The sequence below is a fragment of the Oryctolagus cuniculus genome, chromosome 4 (assembly GCF_964237555.1).
Source record: "Oryctolagus cuniculus chromosome 4, mOryCun1.1, whole genome shotgun sequence".
NCBI lineage: Eukaryota > Metazoa > Chordata > Mammalia > Lagomorpha > Leporidae > Oryctolagus > Oryctolagus cuniculus.
The window spans coordinates 172233075-172260608 of NC_091435.1; positions in this window are offsets into that span (position 1 = coordinate 172233075).

Consider the following 27534-nt stretch of genomic DNA (forward strand, 5'->3'; position numbering starts at 1 on the left):
GAATGCTCCATTGCCCCATAAAGTCACACTCACTCACACGGTGGGGGCTAGGACTTCAACATCTCTCTTTTGGGGAGGGAGAGGAGGCGTGAAATACAACCCACATCACACCCCCATCCTGGAAGTCCCCAACCATCAGCAACCTCAAGATATGTGGTCCGCTGCATATAATCATCAGCCCTTGGGGAAAAAATTAAACACCAAGTGTTTGAAGATAGTAGGCGGTAACATTGAGGAAGCTTCCAAGCCTTCCAACTGTCTTCCTCTGAACACTTCTGTAGCTGATGCGTCCCGTAAGGAAGCAGGGCAGGGCCCTGCCCCCCACGTGAGTCCCACTCCCTTTGCAGGTGCTGGCACTGAAAGCCCCTCCTCCTCACTGTGGGGTCCGAGAAGTCATTCAGTCTTTGAATCTTTACTGCCTAATCTCCGAAGTTGAGATAATGACTCTCTCCTCACGTGATGACTTCAAGGACAAAGTGAGATTTCCCGGAAGAAGCTCTGCCCAGGTGACAGTCACTACAGTTTCCAGTCCAGCACCAGACTCTTGGGTGCCTGGATTACAAGGGAAGTTTGGGTGATTCATGTCCAGTAAGCGGGGGGAGGTGATGAGATTTCAGGAGTTGCCGTATTAGAAACTCGACCAGTGGCCCTGCTGATTGGCTAATTGGGGCTGTGTGAACTCTAGGACCTCTCACAGATCCATATACATGACAGAGACACTATGACCAATGCAGAATATTTCTAAGTCCTGCTATCGAGGAACAAATCCAAGTAGGCTATTCAGGACTAAGAGGGCATTTAGAATCATTTAGAAAAATTCTCTAGGTGTAAAAAGTGAGAGACTAATGTCATAAGGTTCTCACTCGAGCTTTCAGTACAAATAAAATTTGCAGGGATTGTCCAATACCTAGTCCTCCATTGTAGAGTTTATTTTAAAAATCACAATAATAATGTTATTGACTACTCATTGCTTTTTTTAAATTTTATTTATTTATTTATTTATTTTTTTGACAGGCAGAGTGGACAGTGAGAGAGAGAGACAGAGAGAAAGGTCTTCCTTTGCCATTGGTTCACCCTCCAATGGCTGCCGTGGCCAGCGCGCTGAGGCCGGCGCACCGCGCTGATCCGATGGCAGGAGCCAGGTACTTCTCCTGGTCTCCCATGTGGGTGCTTGGGCCATCCTCCACTGCACTCCCGGGCCACAGCAGAGAGCTGGCCTGGAAGAGGGGCAACTGGGACAGAATCCGGCGCCCCGACCAGGACTAGAACCCGGTGTGCCGGCGCCGCAAGGCGGAGGATTAGCCTAGTGAGCCGCAGCGCCGGCCCTCATTGCTTTTAAACTTTAAGGATTAGTCATACTTTGCAGAGTGGAAATTGTGATTCAAACAGCGACGCAATGAAGATCCGAGTGATTTTTCTGGATGTTTTCACGAGAAACACGCTAAGCAGGCAGCCTGTGTTTGCCCAGGCCACCAGCAGTGCATGGGCTGTTTCTTCTGTCTGGTTTTCCTCTGCATTGTATCCATGCCTGCAGACTCAACTAGAGGGAAATAAGAGGAAATGATGTTTATCTCTGTTTTTTTTTTTTTTTCCAGGAACTTTTGCTAATTTGAAATTGAGGCTCCTTGATTAAATGCATTTCCATGGGTACACATTAATTTTATTGTGCTCTTTAGGGATGCTTTCTTTCATTTCAAAAATGAATTTCCGTGTGTTTTGTTTCTCTTAAACATGCAACGTTTCTGTATTTACTGGATGGCCAGGAAAGGCAGCTGTGTCTCAACGCTTGCCTGTGGCTATGGTCATTTCCCTGACTCAGGAATGAAATGGATGGCTCTGCAATTAGTGCCCTTCTGCAGATATTCCCAGAAAATCACTCTTAGAACAAAATACAGGGAACAAGCTATTTCCCCCCCTAGGAAGTATAGCATTATTCTGTCTACTACATCATAAAGTCCACACAACTCATTAACTTACCTTGGCTGCTAGGAAGCTCACACTAGCATGTAGTCTTTTTTTTTTTTTTTTTTTTTTTTTTGGACAGGCAGAGTTAGACAATGAGAGAGAGAGACAGAGAGAAAGGTCTTCCTTCCGTGGGTTCACCCCCAAAATGGCTGTTACAGCCAGCGCGTTGCGCTGATCCGAAGCCAGGAGCCAGGCACCTCTTCTTGGTCTCCCATGCAAGTGCAGAGCTCAAGCACTTGGGCCATCCACCACTGCCTTCCCGGGCCACAGCAGAGAGCTGGACTGGAAGAGGAGCAACCAGGACAGAATCCACTCCCCAACTGGGACTAGAACCCGGGGTGCTGGCACCGCAGGCAGAGGATTAGCCTAGTGAGCCACAGAGCTGTCCAAGCATGTCGTCTTAGTAGCTACCGAAGCTGTCCTCAGAGATTTTTAACAGTTTAGCATGCATTCCACTATTTTAATTGAGGTGACCTTTCTTTATAATATAAATTGTTTTTGTTTTCACTGAGATTTTTCAATATTAAAAGATTTGTGGTAAACCTTTTCAGATGCAACGGGAGGTAATTATTAAATCAGTTAATCCCACCACATAAAATATGAGGAAAGCAATGATAGAATGTAGTATAAATATCTTTTTGAAGGTTAAAATAATAAATATTTTAGAAGAAACCATAAAAGCATATCTTTAGGGCCTTGGAGTGATCAGAGACTTCTTAAACATAAAAAAATTACAGGAAATTCAATAAAATACATTTCCTTAAATTTAAGAAATTAAGAATTACTTTATTCAAAAACCAGCATCGAAATACCGGGGTAGGGGGAGCTTATGATAAGAGAATCTATTTATAATACACGCAAATAGAAAAGCATTAGTACACAATATATATAAAAAACAAAGGATTTCCAAGTCAATCAGAATGAAGCAGGAGGGACAGTGTTGTGGCATAGTGGGTAAAGCCACCCTCTGCTATGCCAGCATCCCACATGGGCTTCTCCACTTCTGAGCGAGCTCCCTGCTAATGCCCTGAGAAAAGAAGTGGAGTATGCCCGCAAGTGTTTGGACTCCCGTCGCCCACATGGGAGACCTAGAAGAAGCTCCTGTTCCTGGCTCCTGGCTCCTGGTTTAGGCCTGGCCCAGCCCTGGCTGCTGCAGCCACCTGGGAAGTGAAACAGAGTATGGAAGATCTCACTATTTGTGTGTGTCTCCACATCTCTCTCTCTCTCTCTCTCTCTCTCTCTCTCTCTCTCTCTCTCTTTCTCTGTGTGTGTGTGTATGTGTGTGTGTAACTCTGACTTCCAAATAAGCTGATTTATTTTTTAAAAATGAGGCAGACCAGGACAGTGGCACAGTGGGTTGAGCCACCCCTTGCGGCGCCAGCATCCCATATTGGAGTGCCAGTTCTAGTCCTGGCTGCTTCCTCTCTGTTCCATGTTCCTGCTCATGTGCCTGGGAAGGCAGTGGAAGATGACCCAAATACTTAGGTCTCTGATACTCATGTAAGAGACCCAGACAAAATTCCTGGCTCCTGCCATTGGCCTCACCCAGACCTAGCTATTACAGACATTAGCAGAATGAACCAATGGAAAGAAAACCTTCTTTCTTTGTCTGCCCCACTCTTTCTGTTGTTCTGACTCTCAAATAAATATATAATCTTAAAAGAAAGAATGAAGCAGTGATACCAATGGAAAATGGTCAATGAAATTTGATTGTGTACTTAAAAAAAAGAAAAATGATATCTGAATGATGTTCAATATCATAATTTATAAAATCGAAATTACATGAAATATTACTATCTTGCCATCAACAAAGCAAAAATAAAAAAAAAAAAGAATAAAAACTAAAGGCAAAAGGAAATATCAGCTGTTGATAGGGAGTGGAGCAGTGGAGACTCGAATGTGAAATTTGTACCATCACTTTGGAAAACAATGTGTTAGTATCTGCTAAAACTAAATATAGATATAACCTTCCGTTTGTATACACAAAAATCAACACATACACCAAACAGATTGTAGTTCAAGAATGTTCACAGCAACAGCATGCATTGAGTCAAAACCAAAAAATGCTCAAAGTCCACCAGAAATAGAAGTATAAATAAATATCATCCATTATATTCACAGAATGGAAAAATTACATATCAACGAAACGAAATTAATTATTACAGACAAAAGTGGTGACTATTGTAGACACAGTGTTGAGCACTATGAGCCGGTCATATAGGGTACACACATTGGATTACTTAGCGCTGTGATCTTAAATCCATAGGTCATGGATGATCCGCGTTGATGCATGCCACTTGCAAACATTTTTAGAATTCCCCCAGAAACACTTAGAGTCCTAGTTCCAACAGGACCGGAATTCTGTTGCACTGCTGACGTGACTGGACATTCAGTCCATGGAGCGTATGAGATGCTCCTCTCCGTCCCCCACTGGCCCCTTCAAGTTTCAAAGCACAGGCATCTTCCTTCAGCCTGTGAATTCCGTGTGAGTTTGCAAGTACACATTGTCTTCCTTTCATAACTGTGCTAGGCATCCTATATTTTTGGCTTTTAAATTTTGAAAACAGTAACACCCATGTATGAAGAAGAAGGGATATTAGAAGATTCTTTGGTTGTCATTCAGAAATAATTCTCCATTTCTGTATGAATCAGGTTTTCTTTTTGCCTGGCAATACTACAGCAACAAAAAGCCCACATACTCAGAGGCCTACAGAAACAGAATTTATTTCTCAGTCATATTACCTGACACAGGTTGGAGATAATTCTCCCTCACGTGTTGGTGATATTAGACATGACCTGCTCAGCTGTTGTGCTCAAGGTTGGATGAGCTCATATAGCCTATAGCCCTTCTCTGGGACATGTTCTTTGCCCAGTCCTGCAAGGCAGACTGAAAAATAAAAGGAGCAATGACAGGGGCGACCACCACTGCACTCTTTGTGTCTTTAACTGACGCAAGCCTCTGCCCATCACCCACCGAACAATCAGCATATGATTTCACTTGGAGTCACCATCCTGGTTAATAAGGGAGTTTCATGGGTCTCCTCTTGCTTTCCCCATTGAGATCGCGCCTATGCACAGATCATGGACGCTGTATGGATGCTACTCCAACTACAAGATTTGTCGATTACAATTACACACTGAGGAACTGGAGGTATGACCACTGGCTGGAATGGTACGCCCAGCAGTTCCTCTATGAACCCAAATTAGCCAGGGCTCACAAGTTATTGCCTGGACCTCATAACTCTACTTGGACAGAAGGTGGTAGTGGCACTTCAGGGTTCCAGAATGTCCCAAGTCTGATAATCTGTAACATGTCTAGGATGTCCTCTTTCCCCAGGTAATTGTTTAGTAACTATGAGTCATCTATACTGACCAAGTGTGTTTTATCACAGCAGCACAGGATGATTTAAAATTGGTAAAATGTGGCCTACACTGTGGCACAGCAGGTAAAGCACAGCGTGTAGTGTTGGCACCCCCATATGGGCACTGGTTTGAGTGCTGGCTGCTCCACTTCCAATGCAGCTCTTTGCTAATGCACCGAGGAAAACAATGAAAGATGGCACAAGTGCTGGGCCCTGAGCCCACGTGGGAGACCCAGAAGAAGCTCCTGGCCCCTGGCTAGGGACTGGCCCAATCCTGGCTATTGCAGCCATTTGGAGAGTGAACCAGCAGATGGAAGATCTCATTCATCCTCTCCTCTCTCTCTCTCTCTAATTCTGCCTTTCAAATAAATAAATAAATCTTTTTTTAGAAAATTGGTAAAATAGATTAATGTAATTAACTACAATAACTGAATATTAAAATAATCTCAATAGATACAGAAAAACAACAATTTCACATAGTTCATCATGTTATTGATTACAAATGACCAAGAATTTCTACATAGCTCTCCAGGATAATAAAAGTGTATCTAACCCAAACTTACAGCAGCCAGGATAAAATGAAAGAGTAATAAACTGTCATTCTCACACCAGGTTGCTTATATAGAAAAGTCAAAACACTATGATAAAATGCAATTTACACAATAAAAATCTTATAAATATGTAATTGAAATATAATATATAATATATATATCAGAATCCATCTTACTATGCAGAAGGTACAGCAATGTTAATGTGTAAATAGTCAACTACGTGTAACTTACAAGACAAACTAACATTGATGCCAGTGATGAAAACTTATCAAAGAAAAGTAATAAACATTTTGAAGCACATATAAAAGACTAAATAAATGAAACACGTATCATATTTTAGGTATATATTTTGTGAGAACTGAGTTCCACAAAGTTAGTTTTCATGGGCTGAGTTATGTACCCCACTCCAAACTCATGTGTTGAAGTCCTAACCCTTTATACCACCAAAGGGCCTAATTTTAGAGCAAGAGCCTTCAAATAAGTGATTTATTTAATACAAGGGTGTACGGGTAGTCTCTAATACACTGTGTGTCCTTAGAATAAGAAGAAATTGGGGCACAGGTGGACCCGTGCATGCACAGAGGAGCACCAGGAAGTACCCAAAGTGAGGCAGTCATGAGTGACTGAAGGAAAGAGGCTTCAGAGGAAATCCACCTGCTGACTTGACCTTGGACTCCCAGTCTTCAGAACTGTGAGCAAATAAATCTTTGTTGTCTAACCAATGCAGCTTGTGGTAAAGTTTTCCTAGCAAACCAACACATCAATTCTGAAACTATGAATTGAATACAAAGTTTAAATGTATTTCTAAGAAACAGCAAGAAAGTGTATCTTAAAATGCATATGAGGCCGGCGCCGTGGCTCACTAGGCTAATCCTCCGCCTAGCGGCGCCGGCACACCGGGTTCTAGTCCCGGTTGGGGTGCCGGATTCTGTCCCGGTTGCCCCTCTTCCAGGCCAGCCCTCTGCTGTGGCCAGGGAGTGCAGTGGAGGATGGCCCAGGTGCTTGGGCCCTGCACCCCATGGGAGACCAGGAAAAGCACCTGGCTCCTGGCTCCTGCCATCGGATCAGCGCGGTGCGCCGGCCGCAGCGCGCTGGCCGCGGTGGCCATTGGAGGGTGAACCAACGGCAAAAGGAAGACCTTTCTCTCTGTCTCTCTCTCTCTCACTATCCACTCTGTCAAAAAAAAAAATAAATAAAAAAAAAATGCATATGAAATAGCAAAAAAAAAGTACATAAAATGAACTTTGAGGGACAAGATGAGCAGTGTCTTTTCTAATAGCAAGACACTTTCTAAATGTATGCAGTTAGGATTGCACATCAATAAATGAGTGCACCTGTGGAATGAAATGAAGCCCTCAGAAAGACACATCCACATATGAAATAACACAGTGCCAACTCCTGGTAAAGCAGTGCTTTATCCAATAATGGGAATGAGACAATATTTAATATCTACAAAAAATAAAATTAGATTTTTATCTCACAAGGGCCACAGAAATAACCTTGGGGATTATCAAAGTCCTGAATATGAAAGGCAAAGCCATAAAATGTTACAAGACACTATAGAAGACCGCCGTCACAGCCTCAGGTTGTGTTCGTTTTTTTCCAAGAGCACAAACACAATAAAGCAAATGATTAATACATTTTGAATATCATAAAACTTAGAACTCCTCTACAGAATGTCACCATGGCAGAGGGAAGATATTCTTCTTTATTTTATTTTTAGATGTTTTTAAATGCCCTGTGATACTTGTGCCTCTTTGCAGACACAGTACAGTGTTTCAACAGATGCAAGTAGTGTGAATTAATCGAGTCAAGAGATCAGCGTTCCCATTTCTCCACACTTCCCTCCGGCTCCTCTCCTCCAGATCTTTCCATCCTGTACAGTGCGTGGTAGTGTTCAATAATCACGCACCATGCAGCGGAGTGGTGGATCCTAGGACTTCATGCACTTATTTGGGTGCTGTTTATCCAGTCTCTTGCTATTCCTTCCTTCCCCCGTCCTCCCGAGATTCTAGTAGCCGCTATTCTAAGTTCACATTCTTGTTTTTTTTTTTCTCATATGAAAGAGAACATGTGGTACTTGCCTTTCAGTGCCTGGGCTATTTTATTTAACATAATGATCTCCAGTTTCATCCATTTACTGAAAATGTCAAGATTTCATTTTTTAAAAGACTATATTTATTTATTTGAGAGAGAGAGTTACACAGAGAGGGAGAGAGACACACACACACACACACACACAGAGAGAGAGAGAGAGAGAGAGAGAGAGAGGTCCTCCATTCACTCCCCAAATGGCTGCAATGTCCAGAACTGAGCTGATACGAAGTCAGGAGCCAGGAGCTTCTTCCATGTCTCCCGCCTGTTTGCAGGGGCCCAAGCACTTGGGCCATCTCCTACTGCTTTTCAAGGTCATAGCAGAGAGCTGGATTGGAAGAGGAGCAGCTGGGACTTGAACCAGCACCCATACGGGAGGTCAGCACCACAGATGGAGGTTTAGCCCACTACCCAACAGTGCTGGCTCCAGGATTTCATTTTATATTATGGCTGAATATAGTCCATTGTGTAGGCATGCTACCTTGTCTTTATCCATTCAGCCCCTGGCGGACACCAAGATTGATCCCATATCTTGGCTGTTGTAAATACTGCTACTACGAATGGGAATGTACAGAACTCAACAGAAACCAAAACCAAATAATCAGTCAATAATGGACAAAAATCTGAACAGACCATTATCAAAAGGAGTACTATAGATGGCTAACAAATACAATAAAAAATACTCAATGTCACTAAGCATCAAATAAAAAGAAACACAATGATTTATCATTTCACTCCAGTTGAAACAGCTATTTTCAAAAAGACAAAAAATAACAAATTCTGCCAAGGATGTGGAGAAATGAGAACCCTTACACACTGTTGGTGAGGATGCAAATTAGTACAGCTATTATTAAGAACAGAATGGAGGTACCTCAAAAAAAAAAAAAACAGAAATTAGGATAGGTGTTGTGGCATAATAGATTAAGCTGTAGCTTAGCACACTTACCTCCCATGTGGGAGTGCCAGTTCGAGTCCCAGATATTCTGCTGCTCATCCAGCTAGGCTTTAACTCACCTGGGAAGGAAACAGGTGATGGCCCACGTCTGCATCCCTGCTACCTGTGTGGGAAACAAAGATGGAGTTCAAGGATCCTGGCTTCAGTCTGGTACAGCCTCAGCTGCTGCAGGTGTTTGGGTAGTGAAGCAGCAGGTGGAAGATTCTCTCCTGCCCTCACTCTCACTCTCTCAATGCTTTTCAAACAAAAAGGACGCATTAATGAATTTTAAAATACCTTCAAAATTTACACTATTTGCTAAAGATTTCTAGCAAAGTCTGAATTCCAGCCTTCTTTTGAAAAGCAGAAGGTCTAGCTCACTTGAGACCACCCTACTTCAATACAGAAACTCTAAAAGGAAATGTTTGCTCCTGTCTGTAGTAGCACTTGCATTGCTCATCACCCCACCCACAACCAGCTTCCCTCGTGGCCTTTAGAAGCACTGAAATCCATAAATGCCTGCTCTATACCAGGGTCTCAAGTCACTGCTAATTGACTCACCAACTACCCCTTCTGGGCAGAATAATTAATTAATATATTTTTCCTAGTGTAGAAGAAATAGACACAGTGGAAACTAGTCTTTTCTTTCTCCCTGTTCTCTCTTCCAAAAATTGGCAAGATATCGAATAACGAGTCAGGGTCCTGTGGCAATGCTGACTTTTACTCAGCAGGCTGGTTCAGGACCTAAAAATCATCATTTCTAACAAGCTCCCAGGGATGCCACTGCTGCCAAATTAACTATGAGCAGAAAAACCCTAGAGAACGGCAACTTACCCAGTCTCTGAGTTACGATTTAAGAGGCTATGCTTCTACAAACTGAACTTCAATGAGACAAGGAGCTGGATTATCCAGGGGAGGACAGTTTTCTTTTTGGATCACCAGTAGGAAGAATTATCAGGCATAAAAGGACAATCCCTAGGGCCTGGAAAGGAGTACCCGGATTTTTGTGTCCATTCTGTAATCACCAAGGGATCTGTTTCCTGCAAGACCCAGCCTCAACAGGCAGCAGAAGAACTGATAAGTTGACTGGCATGACCCAGAGTTCTGACCGGAAGAGTGGTTGGACCAGGGCAAGCTTCATGGATAGATGACCCTGGCAATCCATAGGATTCCAAGCTTGGAAGGACCAACACTTAGCTTAAGGATCTCCCCATCCTGAAATTTTTAGCCAATTTAACCAAGAGGACCTGGATTTTAATTTTTCATTGAGCCCCATGAATAAGGTAGTTGCTTCTGAGTAGCTGTAAGAATTACCTCAAAAGATGCCCATTTAGCAAGAAGCAGGAGGAAGTCACCTGTCTTTGAGAGGCATTCCGTTCAGATAAGACACATTTGAGAGACTATCATAATGAACTTATCTCTGAAAGTCCATCCACCCTACATCCCCTAATCCTTAAGTACCAAAAAGTCTCAGTAATTTTCTGTAGCCCCAGAAAAGCGGCCCAAACACAACAGACTTTTTTTTTTTTTTTTTTTTTTTTTGTCATCCAGGTGAGGGCAGGCTCAGAATTAAAATCTTTTTGGTTTACATAAATAATGTGGCATTTGAAGATTTGCATGGCGGGCTAAGGAACATAACCACTACACATATTCGGAAAAACAGATCATTCCAATTAAGCATTTTACTAGCAGTCAAGAACAGATACAAGTATATAAACAGCCAAAAGAACAGGGTGTCAGTTAAATTGATTGACTGCTAAATGGAGGGTAGCCTGTGATTACACGTGTTCGACAGACTCTGTTGTATCCACATCATCAAAGCGGTGCTAGCATGGGCCACGAGCCAAGGAGAGACGAAAGCTGCATTATGGGGACCAGGCACTCTGGTGGCGTTCATTAAAATCAGACGCTGTCAGGCATCTTGAGTGATGGACTGGAACAGAAGCAATTGACAGCTGTTCAAGGGAAGCTAGATATGTGAAGGAGGAGGGTTTGAAGCAGATCTTCATTAGCAGTGAGGTGGTGCAGCAAAGTTTGCGGGGGAGGCCTTGATGCCCAGAGGCCCAAGAAATACACGTGTCAGAATCAGAGCTGAAGTCCGTGTCAATTCTTTTTTTCTTTTGTGACATCAATTGCCTCACTCATGTAAAATTAATCTCACAGCATCCATCTATCCTGTATGGTTAGAAATTAGGATACAATTGAGAATATCTATAAAATCTAATAGAATCAAACTATGGGGCTTGTTTCCCCTTTGTAAACTGAGTAGACAGGGGTGGGCAATTGATGCCGTGATTGGGATGCTACCATATCCTATACTGGAGTGCCTGAGTTCAAATCCCGGATCTGAAATGCTCTCATGTGTACTTCCTGGGGAGCAGCAGGTGATGGCTCAAGAACTCGGATCCCTGCCACCCACATCGGAGAGCTGGATTGAATTTCGGCCTCTTGGCTTCACCTGGACAGTACCTGAGCTGTTGCAGGCATTTGGGGGGAGTGAACAGCAGATGGGCTATTTCTCTCTTTCTCTCTCTCTTTAAAATATATTAGAAATAAGTAAAAATTTTAAAATGTTGTTTCTTATAAAAAGGAGCACTTTTTTAGATTTATTTATTTATTTGGAAGTCAAAGTTACAGAGAGAAGGTAAGACAGAGGCAGAGAGAGAGAAGTCTTCCATACACTGGTTTACTCCCCAATTGGCCGCAATGGCCAGAGCTGTGCTGATCCAAAGCCAAGAGCCAGGAGCTTCTTTCAGGTCTCCCACATAGGTTCAGGGACCCAAGCCCTTGGGCTATCTTCTGCTGTTTTCCCAGACCATAGCAGAGAGCTGGAATGGAAGTGGAGCAGCCAGGACTCGAACCGGTGCCCATATGGGATGCTGGCACTGCAGGTGGCGACTTTACCTGCTATGCCACAGTGCTGGCCCCAGGAGCATTCATTTTTTAAAAATTGAAATTTTATCATAGAACTTCCATGTGATCAGCCTTTTGCTTTGTTAAGGAGCTATAATAAAATATAAAAAAATGATTTGACCTTGGATCCAACACTTGAGATTATACTTTTCATAGATAAAACACAAAAATTTGGTTGAAAATTCATGTCAGGAGGAGAACGCTGTGGAAAATGTTTGCAGTTAACTTGCATCCAGAAGCTTTATTCTCACCTGGGGAGATTGAATGGGAGTGCTAGGAACAAGATGATAGAACATGAGGTAGCCTACCTGTTTGGATTTAAGAGATTGTTCAAATTTGATATTTCATTGTTAATGAAGAAGGTTATTCTAAGTTCAAGGCAACTTGAATAAAGATGTGGAGGCAGGCAGAGTGAGCACATATGAAAACATTCAGGGAAAATTAGCAGACAAATGTGAGAGATTTCATGGCAAGCAAACTGGAGTGCAAAGGTGAGAGAGAAGTTCTAATTAGCGGGTGCTATGGCTTTTGATTGTCCATGTGTTTGTTTGTTTGTTTTAGGATTTTAAAAGCTTCTAGTATTTTTATATTCATGTGGATTTATCAATAGAAGACACTGTTGAATTTGTTATTTTCTAAATAAAATTTTTATTTTTATACAGTTTTGGAAAAAATAATAGAATTCCAAAAATAATATAGATTTCTCATATATAGCATTCCCAGTTTCCTCCCCTGTTAACATCTTACATAAATATGGTACATTTGTCACAATGAGTGGAATAGAATTGGTAACTTCTTAATTAAAGCCCACACATCATTCTGATTTCCTGAGTTTTAACCTCTCCATAATTTTTGGCTCAGATTTCCATCCAGGAATCCATTTTTTTCTTTTTTTTTCCCAAAGAAGAAGCCTTTTATGTAAGGAATACAATGTCATACATTTCATAAACAATTTTAGGAACATAGTGATTCTTCCCACCATACCTACCCTCCCACCCCTCTTCCTCCTCCCTCTCCTATTCCCAGTCTTATTTTTTACTAAGATCTATTTTAAATTAACTTTATACACAGAAGATTAACTTTATACTAAGAGTTCAATAAATTGTATGAACAAAATAAACTCTTCCACAACAGTCGAAATAAAGGACTGTTCAAGGCCATGCATCTCAAAGTTGATTTCACTTCTTTTTTTTAGCATTCCTTTTTTTAAGAAACTTAATTAAGAACCCAAGAATTATACATCTTTTGCAAGCCCTTAGACATAACTATAATTTATGAGACATCAGTATATCCTCCACTTAATACAATAAAATGAAGTAAAACTTTGAGAACAAGTTTCACTGTTAACTCTCATGCTGTAACTCTTTGAGGACAGAGGTCTTGCACGGGAAGTTAGTGCACAGTAAATCCTGTTGTTAATTTAATAATTAACACTCTTATGTATGATGTCAGTGATCGCCTGAGGCTCTTGACATGAGCTGCGTAGGCTATGGAAGCCTTTTGAATCCACAAATTCCTTCAGTATTTAAATAAGGCCATAAGCAAAGCAGAAGTTCTCTCCTCCTTTCAGAGAAAAGTACATCATTCTTTGATGCAAATGCTCCAATATGGAAAGTAGTCCATACAACTGACTCATAGAATGACAATCTCTTTAAGTAGCACTCTGACCTCAGAATCAGCCCTTAAGGCATTCTGTCTGGCTGAAAAGCCCATGAGAGCATTTCAGGCATGGTAAGCCAAGACACTGAGGTAAAAAGTGTCCTACATAAAGGACCTTTGTGGGTGAGAACACAGTGGAAAAAGTGGTCATCAAAAAGGATGTAATTATAAATGTTTTAAAACTTATTTAGTTTATTAGGGATTAAATGAGAAAGGGAGGGAGGGTGGGAAGGTGGGAGTGAGTGAGGGAGGAGAAAGATAGAGAGACTCTTCCATCTGCCATTTCACTACCCAAATAACAATAATTGGGGCTGGGTCATGACAAAACCAGAAGAAAGGAACTCAGTCCAGTTCTTCCATGTGGATGACAAGAATCCAAGTTTTTGAGCCATTACCTGCTGCTTCCCAGGGTGCACATTAGAGGAAAGCTGATAGAGCAGAACCAGGACTTGATCCCAAGGATTCTGTTATGAGATGTGGGTATCCCATGTAATGTCTTAACTGCTAAGTCACATGCCCACCCTGAGGATACCATATCACATGTAGTATTCTTGTGTCCCGTGGTTTCTCTTATTGTGACAATGTCTCAGGCTTTCATCGCATTGGATTATCTTCACAATTTTGAATATTTTTGCTCAGCTATTTTGTGGAATGTCATTCAATGGTATTTATCCAATGGTTTTTCTCAATAACAGTCTGGGATTGTGGGTCCTGGAAAATGGTCATAATGTAATATGACATTTTCATCATATCATATCAAGAACATATACCAACACAAATTATTACCACTGATGTTAACCTTCATGACTTGACTAAAGTAATTTTTGCCAAGTTTTACCACCATAAAATTATTTTGCCCATTTTGGTATGCTTTGGAAGAAAGTCTGTGTACAACCTACACATCAGGAGTAGAGAATTATGTTCTATCGCCTTGAGGGTACAGTACCTGAAGCTGCCTATATTTCTGTTGAGTTTATTTTGGGTCTCAGTATTCAGTTTCTTTGTTCTATACAGCTACTCTATGAATAATAATGTGCTGTTTTGATTACTATAGTCTTATAGCAAGTACTCTTATCAGCAACAAGTCACACATCATTGTTCTTCAAAGTTGTGGTGCCCAGAATATGTCATTTCCATTTAACTGTAGAATCAGTTTGCTATTATATAAAAATATCTTCCTTGAGTTTTAGTTGGAATCGTGTTCAATCTATAAATCAAGTTTGGTTAACATCTAGCATTACTGATTTTTCCAATACAAGAACACAGAATATTTCCCCATTTGTTTAGACCTTGTTTTTTTTTTTAACTTTTATTTAATGAATATAAATTTCCAAAGTACAGCTTATGGATTACAATGGCTTCCCCCCCATACCGTCCCTCCCACCCGCAACCCTCCCCTTTCCCACTCCCTCTCCCCTTCCATTCACATCAAGATTCATTTTCCATTCTCTCAATATACAGAAGATCAGCTTAGTATACATTAAGTAAAGATTTCAACAGTTTGCTCCCACAAAGAAACATAAAGTGAAAAATAATAGATGATTTTTTAAATGATGATGAAATCAGATCAGACCTATTGTCATGTTTAATCCCAGTGAGAGTCAAGTTGGGAATTGATAATTTCTTTTTTTTTTCTTTTTTTTTTTTTTTACAGAAGATCAGTTTAGTATACATTAAGTAAAGATTTCAACAGTTTGCACTCCCATAGAAACACAAAGTGAAATATACTGTTTGAGTACTTGTTATAGCTTTAAGTCTCAATGTACAGCACATTAAGGACAGAGATCCTACATGAGGAGTAAGTGCACAGTGACTCCTGTTGTTGACTTTACAAATTGACACTCCTGTTTATGACATCAGTAATCTCCCTATGCACCAGTCATGAGTTTCCAAGGCTATGGAAGCCCCTTGAGTTCTCCGACTCTTATCTTGTTTAGATAAGGTCATAGTCAAAGTAGAGGTTCTCTCCTCCCTTCAGAGAAAGGTACCTCCTTCTTTGAAGACCCGTTCTTTCCACTGGGATCTCACTTGTAGAGATCTTTCATTTAGGTTTTTTTTTTTTTTTTGCCAGAGTGTCTTGGCTTTCCATGCCTGAAATACTTTCATGGGCTTTTCAGCCAGATCCAAAAGCCTTTAGGGCTGATTCTGAGTCCAGAGTGCTGTTTAGGACATCCGCCATTCTATGAGTCTGCTGAGTATCTCGTTTCCCATGTTGGATCACTCTCCCCTTTATTTATTCTATCGGTTAATATTAGCAGGTACTAGACTTGTTTATGTGCTCCCTTTGATTCTTAGGCCTTTCATTATGATCAATTGTGAACTGAAATTGATCACTTGCACTAGTGAGATGGCATTGGTACATGCCACCTTGATGGGATTGAATTAGAGTCCCCTGGTATGTTTCTAACTCTACCATTTGGGGCAAGTCAGCTTGACCATGTCCCAAATTGTACATCTCTTCCCTCTCTTATTCCCACTCTTATGTTTAACAGGGATCACGTTTCAGTTAAATTTCAACACTTAAGAATAACTGTGTATTAATTACAGAATTAAACCAGTCATATTAAGTAGAACAGACAAAAAAAAAAGAACTACTAAGAGGGATAATGTATTAAGTTGTTCATTAATAGTCAGGGCTATGCTGATCAAGTCACCATTTCTCATAGTGTCCATTTCACTTCAACAGGTTTCCTTTTTGGTGTTCAGTCAGTTGTCACCGATCAGGGAGAACATATGGTATTTGTCCCTTTGGGACTGGCTTATTTCACTCAGCATGATGTGTTCCAGATTCCTCCATTTTGTTGCAAATGACTGGATTTCGTTGTTTCTTACTGCGGTATAGTATTCTAAAGAGTACATATCCCATAATTTCTTTATCCAGTCTACCGTTGATGGGCATTTAGGTTGGTTCCAGGTCTTGGCTATTGTGGATTGTGCTGCAATAAACATTAGGGTGCAGACCGCTTTTTTGTTTGCCAATTTAAATTCCTTTGGGTAAATTCCAAGGAGTGGGATGGCTGGGTCAAATGGTAGGGTTATCTTCAGGTTTCTGAGGAATCTCCAGACTGACTTCCATAGTGGCTTGACCAGTTTGCATTCCCACCAACAGTGGGTTAGTGTCCCTTTTTCCCCACATCCTCGCCAGCATCTGTTGTTGGTAGATTTCTGTATGTGAGCCATTCTAACCAGGGTGAGGTGCATCAATTGAGATAATCATATGGTTTTTCTTTTGCAGTCTGTTAATGTGGTGAATCACATTGATTGATTTGCGAATGTTGAACCATCCCTGCATACCAGGGATGAATCCCACTTGGTCTGGGTGGATGATTTTTCTGATGTGTTGTTGTATTCTATTGGCGAGAATTTTATTGAGGATTTTTGCATCTATGTTCATCAGGGATATTGGTCTATAATTTTCTTTCAGTGCTGCATCTTCCTCTGGCTTAGGGATTAAGGTGATTCTGGCTTCATAGAAAGAATTTGGGAGGACTCCCTCTTTTTTGATTGTTCTGAATAGTTTGAGAAGAATTGGAATCAGTTCTTCTTTAAATGTCTGGTAGAATTCAGCAGTGAATCCATCTGGTCCTGGGCTTTTCTTTGTTGGGAGGGCCTTTATTACTGTTTCAATTTCTGTCTCAGTTATGGGTCTATTTAGGTTTTCTATGTCTTCATGGTTCAATTTAGGTAGGTTGCATGTGTCCAGGAATCTATCCATTTCTGATAGATTTTCCTGTTTGCTGGCATACAGGTCCTTGTAGTAATTTCTGATGATCTTTTTATTTCTGTGGTGTCTGTTGTTATGTTTCCTTTTTCATCTCTGATTTTATTGATTTGGGTCTTTTCTTTTCTTTTTTTAGTTAGTTGGGCCAATGGGGTGTCAATTTTGTTTATTTTTTCAAAAAACCAGCTTCTCGCTTGGCTGATTTTTGGTAGTGTTTTTTTGGATTCAATCCTGTTCATTTCTTCTCTGATTTTAATTATTTCTCTTCTCCTACTAGATTTGGGTTTGGTTTGCTGCAGTTTTTCTAGGTCCTTGAAATGCGCTGAAAGCTCATTTATTTGGTACCTTTCGAATTTCTTGATATAGGCACCTATTGCTATAAACTTGCCTCTCAATACTGCTTTTGCTGTATCCCATATGTTTTGATATGTTGTGTTGTTATCCTCATTTACTTCCAGAAAGTTTTTGATTTCTCTTTTGATTTCTTGAATGACCCAGTGTTCATTCAGGAGCATGTTGTTCAGTCTCCATGTGTTTGCATACTTTCTAGGGTTTCCTGAGTTGCTAATTTCCAGCTTCATTCTGCTGTGGTCTGAGGAGCTGCATGGTATGATTCTAATTCTTTTAAATTTGCTGAGACTTGCTTTATGGCCTCGTATGTGATCAATCCTAGAGAAGGTTCCATGCACTCCTGAGAAGAATGTGAAGGCTTTAGATGTAGGATTGAAGTTCTGTAGATATCTGTTAGATCCATTTGGGCAATAGTATCGATTAAATCTGCTGTTTCCTTGTTGATCTTCTGTCCGGATGATCTGTCTATTTCTGAGAGTGGAGTATTGAAGTCCCCCAGTACTATTGTATTGGAATCTAAATCTCCCTTTAAGTCCCTTAACATATCTTTTAAATAGACCGGTGCCCTGTAATTAGGTGCATATACATTTATAATAGTTACATCTTCCTGTTGAATTGAACCCTTAATCATTATATAGTGTCCCTCTTTGTCTCTCTTAACAGTTATTGTATTAAAGTTTATTTATAGTTATTTGTATTAAAGTTTATTTGTATTAAAGTTTATTATGGCTACACCTGCTTTTTTTTGGTTTCTGTTGGCATGGAATATCTTTTTCCAACCTTTCACTTTCAGTCTGCATGCATCTTTGTTAGAGATGTGTTTCTTGTAGGCAACAAATAGTTGGGTTGTGTTCCTTAAGCCAATCAGCCAATCGGTGTCTTTTAACTGAAGAGTTAAGACTATTAATGTTTAATGTGACTATTGATAGGTAGTGACTTTGCCCTGCCATTTTCCCGGAGATATTTTCTAGTATATGCTTTGAGCTTCCCATGCTCTTTTACTGGTAGGTTTTCTTCCTTTACCTTCTTTCATATTGATGGCCGTGTTTCTGTGTTTCTGAGTGTAGCACATCTTTAAGTATCTTTTGCAGGGCCAGACAAGTGGCCACAATGTCTTTCAATTTCTGTTTGCTATGAAAGGTCTTTATTTCACCTTCATTCACAAATGAGAGCTTAGCAGGATATAATATTCTGGGCTGGAAATTTTTCTCTCTTAGCACCTGTGCTATGTCTCGCCATTCCCTCCTAGCCTGTAGTGTTTCTGATGAGAAGTCTGCTGTGAGTCTAATTGGAGATCCTCTGAGAGTAATCTGACGTTTCTCTCTTGCACATTTTAGGATCTTTTCTTTATGTTTCACTGTGGTAAGTTTAATTACCACGTGTCGTGGTGAGGATCTCTTTTGGTCATGTTTATTGGGGGTTCTATGAGCTTCCTGTACTAGCATGTCTCTGTCCTTCTCCAAACCCGGAAAGTTCTCTGCTAGTATCTCACTAAAAAGGCCTTCTAATCCTTTCTCTCTCTCCATGCCTTCAGGAACTCCTAGAACTCAAATGTTGGTTTTTTTAATAGTATCCTATAGATTCCCAACAATATTTTTTAGATTTCTAATTTCCTCTTCTTTTCTTTGGTTTGACTGTATGTTTTCCTGTGCTCTCTCTTCTAAGTCCGATATTCTCTCTTCTGCTTTTTTTTTTTTCCTGTTTTTAAGGCTCTCTAATGTGTTTGTCATTTGATCTATTGAGCTCTTCCTTTCATTTTGATTTCTCTTCACTATCACACTTTCCTGTTCTACTAGTTTCTGAGTTTCATTTTGATTCTTCCTTAAAATTTCATTTTCACGAGAGAGATTTTCAATCCTGTCCAATAAGGATTTCTGTAGTTCAAGGATTTGCTTTTGAAAACTTCTAAATGTTCTTATCATAAATGTTTTGAAATCCGTATCTTGCATTTCTTCTATTTCATCATCTTCATAATCTTGGCTTGGGGTGTTTTGTTTATTTGGAGGCATCACAGTGTCATCGTTGATCTTGTTCCCTCAATTTCTGTGTTTGTTGCTTGGCATAGTTAATTCTTCTTTCGTCTCTCTGTGTTTTTTTTTATTTTTATTTTTTATTTTATACTATGTCTGTGTTAAGTGGACTGCCTGCTATTGGAGGAGCCTTGGAGGCTAGAGATGGGTGTGGCCTGAGAGCTCTGCTTGGTTCTTCGGGGTTACGGGTGTGCAAAGGTGACACCCTCAGGTTATGCATGGTAAATCTCTATCTTTTTATTTATTTATTTATTTATTTTATTTTATTTATTTATTCAGGAGGTAAGTAATACCGCACCGCACAGCTGTGCAGAATTGATGATTTAGCTTCTGATCTCTGGCTTCTATCCAAAGAGTCTGTGCAGGCTCTGTTTCTCCTCTGGACTCCCACTGGGTTGCCTAGGCTACTGAATTGTAGTGACTCAGTTCCTTAGCTCTCCCCTGTTGTTATGTAAATCCAGAGAGGGGGCCTGCTCTTTGTCTCTTGCAAACTCTTACAAACTCTTGCAAACTCTTGCAATCCTTGCAGCCTTGCAACCTTTGCAAGGTTGGCATAGAGAGAAACCCCCCACCTTTTTTTCCTTCTCTCCTATAGTCAGTCTGGTGCACTTTCCCACTCCCCTCTAGATTCTGACCACCGTTTCCCCGCCAATGTCTTGGGTTATTGAGCTCACCTCCCCTTCCAGCGCCGATGTGTGGACTCAGAGCCCTGGGCGTCCCAACTCTCCCCGCTGGTGTCTGTGTGACATCCACTCCCCTTCCTGCACTGGCGCGCAGACCCTGCGGCTCCCTTGGCTCGGCTTCCGTGCAGTGGGCGACCTTGTTCTCCCAGTAGGTCCTCCGAGTCACAGCCACTAGATTCAGAAGAGTTTCCTCTGCAATTTTTTCCTTATCCTTTTTCTGAGGCTACCATAACGCCACTTTTATTAAACTAAATTTTCCAGGACTATCGGTGTGTGCCCTCACTATTCCGCCATCTTGGCTCCGCCCAACCTTGGTTGTTTTGAATAGTGTCTTATAGTTTAATGCATACAGATCCCATATGTATTTTTTAGGTTAATATGTAAATGTTTCATTTTTGTGGTAATATTGTAAATACCTATGTTTTATAAATTTCCAATTCTGATATTTATTGCTATTATACTGGAAATAACTGAATTTTGTATTTTGTATATTAATCTTATTTCCTGTGACACATATCTTCTTATTAGTTGTAAGAAAAATTTTATGTTGATTCTTCTGGATTCAATAAATAGATGTATCATCTATGATTAGATATGAGTTTATTTGTTCATTTCTAATGTGTATACCATTAATTTCCTTCCTTACTGTATTGGATCAGCTAGGATTTTTCATACTATTGAATAGAAATGGTGGAAGAGATATTTTGCCTTGTTCCTAATCTTAGAGGGAAAGCTGCAAATTTCTCACCATATATTATGTTATCTGTAAGATTTATTTTTTTAAAAAAAGTTTTTTCCAAAGCTTAGTGAGATTCCATTTTGTCCTGGGTTGAGAATTTATGTCATGAATTGGTATTAGATTTTGTCAAATCATTTTTTTATTTTGAGAAGGGGGGAGAGAGAGAGGGAGAGAGAGAGAGAGAGAGAGAGAGAGAGAGATTGCCTATCTGCCCTATCTGCTAATTCACTTCCCAAATTCCTACAATGGCCAGGGCTAGGCAAGGCCAGAGCCCAAAGCCTGGAACTCAACCCAGGTCTCCTATGTGAGTGGCAGGGGCCCAACTGCTTGAGCCATCACTGATGCCTCCCAGGGTGCATTAGGAAGAAGCTGGAATCAGAAGCAGAGGCAGGACGCAAACCTAGGTACTCCAGTGAGGCACAAGTGCCCCAAGACACATCAGGACACTAGGCAAATGCCTGCCCCAAGATTTTGTCAAATATTTTTCCGCAACAATTGATATAATCATAGAATTTTTCTTCCTCAGCCTGTTGATATAGTGGGTTACATTGACTGATTTTCAAATGTTGACCCAATGCTGATTACATGGAATAATTTCTATTTTGTTATGGCATATGATTATTTTTACACATTGGTGTATTTTCTTGCTAAACTGTGTTGAGAATATTGCATATATGTTCATGAGGAATATTGATCTATGGTTATTTTGTGTGTAATAGCTTTATTGGTTTGGGTACTAAGGTAATGCTGGCCTCATGGAATGAGTTAGGATGTATTCTCTCTGCTTCTATTTTCTGGGAAAAATTGCAGAGAATTAGCATTATTTTTTTCTTAAAAATTTAGTGTAATTCATAATTTAGACCATTCAGCTTGGCACTTTTGGTGCAAGAGTGGGGGCTGTAATCAATTATCACTTCAACCACTTGTAAGGTGTCCTTACAAGAAAAGGATACACAAAATACAAAGAAGACAACATGAAAACAGAGGAAGAGGCTGATGTGCTCTGTCTACCTTCAGGGTCACCCTTCAGTACTGAGAGCATGTGTGCCCTGGCAGCTCCTTGCTTTGGGATGTGTGGACTCCAGAAGTAAGGACTGAGCCGTGAGGAGCTGAGGAGAGGACACTGCATGAAGTCAGGGCATTCTGCAGAGGTCAGAACACATCCGTGCTGATGGGTAATTGTCACAGGCAGTTGTAGAGGGGTCAAGGTCACTGTGATCCTGCACGTTTGTTTGACACAACCTCTACCGTCACCCTAATACTTGGTCAAAATGCTTGGACAGCAGATAGTTTCTTGCATTATATTTCAGTTTTCCACCACTTTCTTTCCTTTGTAGCCACTGTAAAGTTAGGCTAGAAAATGTAGATGTAAATCATTGAGAGAATTTCTTACTTCTCAACTCATAGCCAGTTTCCAATAACCATGAAGACCTGCCTCTCCTGTAAAAGACATAGTCAAATGTGAAGGTCAGTATCTGATACTTTCTTAGCCTTTTACTTGCCTGTATTCAGTTCCTTTCCTTGATTTCCTACTGTTCTTTCTTTATATCTCTCCTCAACCATTTGTCTCTCCCTCTAATGCCTCCTCCTTCCCTTTTCCATCTCTTTCCTCCTCCTCCTTTAAATCCAGCCCTCTATTATTTTTATCAATTATCTATCTATCTATCTATCAATCATTCTATAGTGAATTTAATGTAACTCAAGGAAATCCAAAGAACAATCTGTTGGCTTTGCAACATTAGTTTGACTAGAGAGACTTTAAGCTTCAGCAATACAGAATTATCTGCTATTCCCAAAACTCATTCTGTCTTCTTTGTTCGTGCTATCTCCCTTCCTCTGGATTATCTTCAGTGTAGCACAGCATTACAGACAATTAATAAACCCTATAGAAGCTGTTTCAAATGCTATTTTTCTCCGCAAATCACTTCTTGAGAGACAAAATGCCTGTCATGATTTCGGCCTGGATAGTGCTAAGTATGAACTGTACTTTGGGGAAATTTCTATGACATAATTATGCAGAATAAGTTCAAAGCAGAAGGAACATGGAATAGTTCAAATCGGTGGGACTCAGAAATCGTGACTTTTGAAAGTCTTTGAAGGGCTTTATTCGACTCTGCAGTTTTTGCAATTTTCCCTAGTCATATGTATCAGTGGCACAGGTGGTCAGTAATTTTGTTTCTTAATGAGAACAAATGAGTTCTGCAGGTTTGGTGGAGGTGGCTGAGTGCCTGTGATGATGGCAAAATCAGCAGCTTGGTCTCTGGAGTTGAAAGAATACTATGTAAACATGTCTGAGAGTCACACATATTCAATTTAGGCAATTGCATTTGGACATGTGATGATTCTATCTGAAAATGGGATCAGTCAGGGAGAAAAAATGGACTTTGTGAAGCTGAAAAACAAGTTGCTCATAAAAACTTGAATTTTTTCATTTCATCCCTGAGTTCTTAGAAGAAGCTCTAGAGTGGCCGGCGCCGCGGCTCAATAGGCTAATCCTCCGCCTAGCAGCGCCGGCACACCGGGTTCTAGTCCCGGTCGGGGCGCCGGATTCTGTCCCGGTGGCCCCTCTTCCAGGCCAGCCCTCTGCTGTGGCTAGGGAGTGCAGTGGAGGATGACCCAGGTGCTTGGGCCCTGCACCCCATGGGAGACCAGGAAAAGCACCTGGCTCCTGGCTCCTGCCATCGGATCAGCGCGGTGCGCCGGCCGCTGCGCGCCAGCCGCGGCGGCCATTGGAGGGTGAACCAACGGCAAAGGAAGACCTTTCTCTCTGTCTCTCTCTCTCACTGTCCACTCTGCCTGTCAAAAAAATAAAAAAAAAATAAAATAAAATAAAAAAAAAAAAGAAGAAGAAGCTCTAGAGGTTCTTTTCTTTCCCTCTTGTTAAAAAGATGTACATTGTGTGTGTGTGTGTGTGTGTGAGAGAGAGAGAGAGAGAGAGAGAGAGAGAGAGACCAAGTGTCTACTATGATCCTATTCTATTTGGTGTGGAAGATGTATAGGTCTGCAGTTGCTGCTGCGTTTGCACACACGCTGCTGGCATGGTTCATTCTCTTTTTCCCCCTTTTCCCTCTCCCCAGTTCCCCTTCCAACTCTCTGTTGGTCCAAATGGAAATGAACAATGTTAATGAAATCTGCCTTGGCAAGCTAATTGCATTTCCTGAACTGAAGAAGATGACAATAGAACTCATTGGCAGCAGAGTTAACCAACTTTGTGTCTCTATGCTTGTAAATATATTATTCCTTCTTTCTCTGTCTCTCAGGCAGACCTAATTTAAGACATGCATTATCATTTTTGATCTCTAAGGGTGCATAGCCCTGTTTGAGCAAAACCATCTTCTCACGTATTTCCAGTTACTGAGCCAGTGATGGCAGATCAAGACTCAATCTTTACAATAGCATTCTTAGTTTGCAGTAATATTTTATGTCACTTAATGAACCATTAATATGTACCAGGCATGGTACTAAATACCTAATATACACTATCAGATTTAATCCTCTTAGCCATTCTCTGCAAAGGCCACTATCATCTCTATTTTGGCAGAGAAGAACTTCAGATTCAAAGAGCATGGGAGACACACACTTTTCCAGATTCCCCCCAGGTGTGTTAAAATGATCATCTTATTCCCCCTACCACATTACCACTCAGAGCCTTGATGGGGAGAATCTCTCATCTTTAAGACTAGAATATTTTTATCATTTGTACAGGCGATCTAGTGAGAACAGAGCTCACTTTAGAAACTGACAACAGCAATGACATTTTGTCCACTAAATAAAGGAGCATGAACACTTCTAACATGGTAAGGAAAGGACACCTGAGGTTGCTAAATCGAAACTAATGTATCTATTTCTACTAAATGCAAGACATGAATAGGCACCAAAAAGAAAACAAAAAGGTAATGAATTGAACTCAATCATTGACTTCAAGCATAGTCAGCAACAGTTAGCTACATTGTTGAGATAACGTGACCATGAGGTGAGTGCTTAGCTGCTTGCTTAAGATGCTTGTATCCTGCATTGGAATATGTGGGTTCGTTTTTCCTTCTGGCTCCTGCCTCCACCTTCCTGCTAATGCAGACCTTGGAAGACAATGGTGATGGCTCAAGTAACCGGGTTCCTGTCATCCACATAGGAGACCTGAATTCCATTCCCAGTTCCTGGTTCAGCTCATCCCAGCCAAGCCCCCCATTGGAGGCATTTAGAGAATAAATCAGCAATTGTTAGTGCTCTCTCTCTCTCTCTCTCTCCCTCCCACTTTCTCTCCCCTTCCCCCCCCCACAAACTTTACATAAAAGTGCATGGGTTATCAGGGAACCCCAGGACATTTGCAATAATTAGTGCACTGAATTTAGAGCAGTAATGTCTAGAAAGTTCTAGACTGCCAATTGCATGAAACCATGTCAAGGGGCACGGCAAGGTCAGGAGAGGAGAAAATTCACATATGTGTGTCCAATAGCATGGGACATGGGCATGATAAAAACTATTTTCCCCATAATCCATGGTGAGGAATGGTTGTAGATTCATAGATTCACAAAAAATTGGGACCATTTTCTTCAACCTCCTCAATTTTCAAAGATAAAAAATCTAATATAAGTCATGACATTTACTGAAAGTCAAACAGCTGCTTGATAGCAATGCCAGAAATAAAGCCCAAGTGTCCAGGCTTCCTGGGTTCTTTATGACAGGGGCCTCCTTGAAGCTCTACCCTCAGGGCAATTATAAGAGAGCACAGTGGCTTTCCATGGATAGGGAGTGGGGGCCGGGCAACTTCATTTTTGCCTGGAGATAACCAGATGCCAAGGTATTAGGTGGTGCTCCCTGACAGTACTCTAATGACTTAGAGAGTACCAAATACTCTCCGATCAGAGAGGAAGCTTGAATTGTGGCACTTATTCCTTCTATGTCCTTTCTTCTCAGCTAACAGTCATCTGATTGCACCAGGCCTGCCCCATAGAGTGCAGTGGTTAAGGGTGTAGTTGAAGCCTAAACATTTCATTCCAGCACTTAATGCAATGGATCCAAGGATATTAGGAATTTATTCAAAGCTCATGAAATAATTAAATACATTAACATATCATACTAAGCAAGATATCTGGCACAGGAAAACTGCTCAATGACAGCCTTTAATATGAACACAGTAAATAGCAATTGGATGCCAATCCAATGTCTGACTCTGTTCTGAGCTCTGTAATCCTAAGCCAGGAAGAAACCATGACCTCAAAAGAGGATAAAAGACAACAGGGCAAAGACTGGTGGTGGGAACACAGGGCCTTGGGATTCCTGAGAGGGTGGGAGTCTCTTGTCCAGCTGTAGTGGAGGCTTCTGTCTGACTGGGTCCTCTTCCCAGGCAAATCCTGAGACACCAATTAAATGGCAAATATTCAATATGCAAGGCAGGAAGGGAAGGAAGTGAACAGCAGAAGTACTAGCAGGCTGGTGACCACTGTGGGAGACTACACCCGAGTCATAGCAAAGGTTCTGACAGGCAGCATAGAACATGCGCAGTGAGACTGTACCTGAGGTCAAGGAACCTGGGACATGCGAGCTGGGTGGCAGGGCCAGGAACTACTCCAGGCTCCTTTTGGATAACATCAACTCATCAGAGATTCAAATGTTACCAATTAGTACCTCTTAAGAGAGAATAAAGTGAGACCAGCACAGTGCATTAAAGCCCTGGCCTCGGCTCCAGCAGCCCAAATGGCTGCCGGTTTGAGTCCCGGCAGCTTCACTTCTGATCCAGCTCCCTGCTAACGTGCCTGGGAAAGCAGCAGAGGATGGCCCAAGTTCTGGGGCCCTGCACTCAAGTGGGAGACCCTGAAGAAGTTCCTGGCTCCTGGCTGTGGATGGGCTATGGCCATTTAGGGAGTGAAGCAGCATATGGAAGACCTCTCTGTCTCCACCTCTCTCTCTGTAACTCTTTCAAATAAACAAAATAAATCTTTTTAAAAAGAGAGATGAAAAAGAGAATACAGAATTCCCGGAGTGGGTATGATAGTGTCTGAAAGAGATTGAAATAATGGCAATATTTATGTTGCTCACCTCAAAAACCAGCGTTCTAAGCTTGATTTTGTTGGTGACTCTTGGGGGATATTTTGTATCATTTGAGTGAGCAGTCAGAGATTTGAAAAGATCTGGATAAGATATCTGGGTGAGATACCAGGATGGAAGGATTTCATGTAAACCAGTTTGTAAAATATGTAGCAAGAAATGTCTCCCATTTCACATTAGGTCCTAAACACCTAAAATTGTGAACCTGATCATTTTCTCTTCCTGTTCATAACAAGCATACCCAAGTTCACATGCAATTCAAGGTAAATGATAACAGAAAATATATTTAGGCTGAGAAATAAAAGGAAGTGTCTGGTGACACTAGCGGTATTGAATAATGTTTATCATTTATTTTATTGATCTTTGGTGATATATAAAGATGTCCTCTAAATGCAGCTCTTTCTCCAAGGTATATAGCCAGCTTCGAGTTTATTTCAGGATGCTGCGGCACAGAGAAATGGTTTTACGTAGTCCGCTAGGAAGCAGG